Here is a 6,000-nt window from a genome sequence, read left to right as displayed (position 1 = left end):
CTCCTATTAGTGATCCTGGAACCCCAAGTGTTAATGATCTTGGTGCACAACTTTCATAAGCATTAGGGACTGTTTATATTCTTTAAAGTTGCAACAATTTGGCATTGTCTAAGATATTTGTTCATAAGTTCACTTGAACTTTTACATTCTAAGCAAGTGCATTTTTAGTTGAAGCATTATTGTGAAATGGATCAAATTGATGATGAATTAAAGTTATTGAATACCCTAATCTATTCCACTGTTGATGGGATGGTAAAAGTCAGTAAGGAAACTCTTTTTGACATCAAAATTTGTCTACAAATCCACAAGAAAACATTGAATTTTTGCAGTTGGAGTCTCAGCTTCAGCAAGATGAGTTACAACAAAAAAGACATCCTTTTAAAATTGGTTTTGTTATGAAAAATCCCCTATTTCACTTTGAAATAGGATCTTATTAGAAACCAGAAAGTCATCAAGTCAATAATGTTGAGGTTGATTCAGATCAATTGCTCATTTCAGAAGAAGATTTAAATATAGGTGTGGAAATTCATTCTACACTTCCCAAGGCAATCATCAGAACTTGGGAAGAGCTTGTCAACAATAAGAAAAAAATAGGTCTTGGATATGATAAGGAGGTGTCCTTTCATATTCCAGATTACTCAAAGCCCATCTAGTTTCAGAGTGTCGGATGTCTTCATGACAGCTCACCTTTAGTTGTTCCAGATTCTGGTCCTCTTCCAAAACAACCACAATAGATTGTTAAATGCCAACATTGTGACAGAGTTGGCCATATGAAATAGCATCGTTTTGATCTTCATCCATGTGATCATAATCATAAAACTACTCATTCTTCAAACATATGCTTGAAAAAAAGCCTCTTGCAAGAACAAAGATTCATGATCATGGATTAATCGCTTCTTGGAAATGGGCTTCAACTTCCAAGAAGATATTTCAATCATATTTTAGAACTTGTTCTAGAGTATTGAATAGTCTTGCAGTTGATTTTTCTCCATCTTCTCACCTTGTATATGACAGGGGGGAAGTGATGGTCATATACAAGCTTCAAAGCCACATGAAGCGAGCCTGGGCCACAACCTACCATACTAAATTCAGAGTTGTATCCAGAGATAGAGATGTGCTTGAGCATGCCTTTGGTTGGTGGTTAGCCTTAAACCATTTATCCGGGGTTGAGACCTTCCTTTTCAGGTTGAGCTTATCCCTCTTCAAATAATTGGGGACACTTCCTCTAGCAGAACACTTTAGCTTCTTGCCAATTTTGGAAGAGTTCCTGGAATTGCATTAATAATTCCAGAGTTGTTGGTCATCCTTAAACCACCGCAGGTTGTAGACCTCCCTTTTCTAGGTTGAAGGTCTCCCTCTCCAAATCATTATGGACACTTCCTCTAGCAGAAGATTTCAGCTTCTTGCCAGATTTGGAAGAGTTCCAGGAACTGCACTAAGCATTCCAGTGTTGGTGGTCATCCTTAAACAACCCCCTTATACCAACATTTCAGAGAGAACATTCAACCTAATGCTGCCATGCATATTTTTCACATTTTTTATTACAACTCTCTTCTTGGACTCATACATACCCCTTCGAATTAGGGGGGGGGATGTTGAACACCTAATCCGCTAAGGGTTAAGGTCTGGAAGTTGGGCAATCAAAGGGAATCCAAGAGACGTTGGAAGATGAATCCAACTGTCACAAGAATGTATTGTAAATGTACATCTATGCTAATAGTAAATGAATTTCACTATTTTATCACTCATGTCTGCTCACATTCCATGTGTGTCCAACACATATATATTATATATAAATGCTAATATCATTCTTATAATTTGTAATGAGAATAACTTTCTCGCATGAAAAAGAGTTATTCTTTCTAATCATATATTCTTTAACACCAACCAATCTTGTATTGTACGCTCTTACTTTATCATGGAATCTAAACTTCATATAACTAGTATACAATTGTATTATTCTCTATTTATAAGTTACAATAATAACATTCTAGAGATTTCTTTTTCCTACTTTTCCATTTATTTTAACAACTGAACTGTAGAAAAATAAACATAACTTCTTCTATGCCCATGTACTTTCAGAAATCAAAATTTTCTACAATATCTTTTATTCATTACACATAAAATGTTAAGTAGTTTTGAAAAAAAGAATAATTCCAAACAAATTTCTTCTATGAAAAATAAATAATCAATACAAGCAGAAACACCAAATTGAACAAATATCTAGGAAATTGATAGCTAAATGCTTGGCTCTTCCCAAACTTGACTCAACAAACTGCTTGTACCCCCAAGAAACTATGCCTGCAATTCTTCTTTTGTACGTTAATTCTTGCTTCTCTTTAGTCTCTCCAATTGTTAGGAAACTAGCTCACAAAAAGATAGAAAAGATAGATCAACGCCTTAGAATTCAGCTTCTTTGAGGGGGCAACCTCCTTTACATTACACAAATGACAATTCTTGGATGATACAAATGACAAGACCTCCTTTCTATTTATAGGAGTCTAAGGGGTCATAATAAAATCAGAGACGACATAACAATAATAATGTAAGGGCACAATAATAACAATAGTGGGCTTCTATGGGGCACAATAATAACAATATGGGGACTACATGGGCAAAACAATATAATAAGGGGGATGTATTAATAACAATAAGGTGTTACACTAGTAGTATAGGGACCTAACATGCCCTTCTCCTTCAAAAAGTGTTGTCCTCAACGCTTGAGCAGTTCTTGATGCTTCTGTATAAAATTCTTGTCCTCCCATGTGAAATCTTCAGTGGGTAAGTTCTTCCACTTGATGAGATACTCTAAAATTGATCGATTTCGTAGTTGTCGGGTTCTTGTTTCTGTGACTGCTCCAGGATCCAATATGATTTTTCCTTCCTCATCAAGTTCTAGCAATATTGTTTGAACTGGGATATTCTGCAACTTTTGAATGAGTGGCCACACTTCTTCGTCCTTTTTCCATTCATCCCTTGCTTTATTTATCCAATCTGGTTGGATAATAGAAATAGCACAAAACAATGCTTGCACATCCTCATCCTTTCTTGAGAGTGCATCTGCAACAACATTTTGCTTCCCTTTTTTGTAGATGATTTCAAAGTCATAACCTAACATATTTGTGACCCATTTTTTTTGTTCTTCTAAAGATAATCTTTGTTCTAAAAAGTATTTAAGACTATCATGATCCATTTTTATCTTGAAGTGTCTTCCCATTAGGTAAGGTCGCCATTTCTTAAGTGCATGTAGTATCACTAACATTTCCTTCTCATAAATAGCTTGCTTGAGATGTAGCCGTAAAAGTACCCAATCGCCTACATCAAAACTTCTTTCAGCGCGATGTTGATCTACCTGTTGTTTCATTTGATTCTGCACCAAAGTGTCGTTATCCTTTAAAAGTTGGAGAACTTGTTGTTGATGCTCGATGTGATATTTCACTGCTTGAATCTTTTTCTTCTTGATATGTCCTTCTATCTTGAGAGTTTGAGGAGTGGTAATTCCTTCCAATGCATTACAAGATATGTTCGGATTCATTCCTTGATGCTTGATGTGATCTTTCACTTCTTGAACATTTTTCTTCTTGATATGTCCTTCTATCTTGATAGTTTGAGGATTGGTAATTTTAGCCAATGCATTACAAGATATGGTCGAATTCATTTCTTCTTTCTCGATGTGATCTTTCACTTCTTGAACCTTTTTCTTCTTGATATGTCCTTCTATCTTGAGAGTTTGAGGAGTGGTAATTCTTGCCAATGATTTACAAGATATGGTCAGATTCATTTCTTCTTTCTCTAGGGTTGGTTCCTGGTGTATATCCTCTTCTTTTGATGTTTCTTGATCCTTTTCTTCCTCCTCTTCACAATCAATGTAAAATAATTGCTTCTCAACACACTTATGACCTTTAACGTATTTGTTATCACAATTGTAACAAAGCCCTTTTGCTCTTTTTTATTCCAATTGTTGTGGTGTCAACCTTGTAGGTTGTGGAAGGATAGGAGAAACAACACTTCCATATTTGTATTTATGAGGGGTAGACTTCCTTGTTTCCATAATTTTGCTTTCCACTTTTCTTGCTGACCTGAATTCCGTCTCCAATGAATCAGGTTCCCAAAGACGAACCTCATGTTTAATGTTATGCTTTAAAGTCCCTATGGAGACATCAATCCTCTGCTTCTCTGGAATATCATTTTCCCTTATATTCAATTTTTGAAAGTCCTCAATGTGCTCTACCATTGAACACTTTTGTTTGAGATTTATCAATTGGCTAAAGAAGGTGTTTCTCTTGGTATCCTCATAATGTGCTCTCATTTCCTCCGTGAAAATTATCCACGTGACAAGTGGTTTACGAGAAGAAAGCCCTTTATACCATAAAAATTGATTCGGTTCTAAATAATTACATGCACCCTCTGTAACAGTGGTACACCATGTAGATCAAAATATTTCTCCATCTGTAGTATCCAATTTACATGATCCTTGCCATCAAACTTCCTCATCTCACTTTTTCTTGATTTTAGGAGCTTGATCTTGAAACGACTGTAACTCTATAATTTCGGATCTTTAAGTTCTAAAATTTCGGCCTGTAATAGCCCTTTGAGTCCTCTTTCTAACTATGAATTTCTATCGGAATTGGATTCCTGAAGAAAGATTTATTCTCAATCTCCCGCGATGACCTAATTATAGACTAGTTCAGTAGAGTGAACTTGTATGACGCGAAACGTGTCATTGTTTCAACCCTAGGTTTTGAAACTTATACCCAAACAAAGCACAGTTCATCCTATTTCTGTAACTTCTTACAAAATTTCAATCTGATGCTCAGAGAGAAAGTTATGACGCTTTTCCCAAGGTCACATGTTTAAGAAGTAATTCGGGAGTCTGCAAAAATCCTAACTTCCTTAGATCATATATCCGAAAATATAGCAAGGCAAGATATGAAATTTTGACCTGAGGTTCAGAACGATTGCTTCTCAAATGGGTTTTCTTTTTAGCTTATGAAACTTCATAGCGAAAATGGTATATTGAAAATTCCATGATGACCTGTTTTAGATGAAATTCTAGAGCTTGCAAAAACCCTAACTTCCTCAGATCATATCTCCGAAAGTATAGCGAGACAAGATCTACAATTTGGACCCAAGTTTCAACGTGATTTCATCTCAAATAGGTTTTTTTTTTTTCACTTTTGAAACGTCGCAGAAAAAGAGTTATAGCAAAAATGCCACGATAGCCTGTTTGGAGTAGCGAAACCCTAGAATCCAAAGCTCTAATACCAAATGTTAGGAAACCAACTCACAAAAAGATAGAAAAGATAGATCAACGCCTTAGAATTCAGCCTCTTCGAGGGGAAACCTCCTTTACATTACACAAATGACAATTCTTGGATGATACAAATGACAAGACCTCCTTTCTATATATATGAGTTTAAGGGGTCATAATATAATTAGAGCTGACATAACAATAATAATGTAAGGGCAGAATAATAACAATAGTGGGCTTCTATGGGGCACAATAATAACAATATGGGGACTACATGGGCACAACAATATAATAAGGGGGTTGTATTAATAACAAAAATGGGTTACACTAGTAGTATAGGGACCTAACATGTCTTTTCTAAAAATAATGAGACAAAAGAAAGTAAAAACATAGATATTATCCATCTACCACTATTTTGGTGGTTAATAGCTGCCTCCACCTTATCAATAGGTGGCAGGTAGTTATTCACTCCTTAATGAGCTTTTATTTCCCACTCTTGATGACAATTTCCTGACTTCTAGGAAACATTTAATTGGCCAATATCATAATTTCTTAATTAAATCTAATCACCCAAATTAGATGCCTAGGACTTATTGATGGATAATAATAATAATAATAACTTTTTCATAATTAAATTGCAACCTTTTTCTCTTTCAACCATATATACTCAACCATTAAATCCCCATGTTTTCTTTATTCAAAAGGTAAAACATAATTACAACTTTACAACCAGCTATCATTAGTAACAA

Source organism: Pinus tabuliformis, chromosome Q (genome assembly GCF_031772625.1).
Source record: "Pinus tabuliformis cultivar Carrire ecotype Pingquan chromosome Q, CPIR1, whole genome shotgun sequence".
Taxonomy (NCBI): Eukaryota; Viridiplantae; Streptophyta; class Pinopsida; order Pinales; family Pinaceae; genus Pinus; species Pinus tabuliformis.
Note: the sequence above shows the minus strand (reverse complement) of the source record.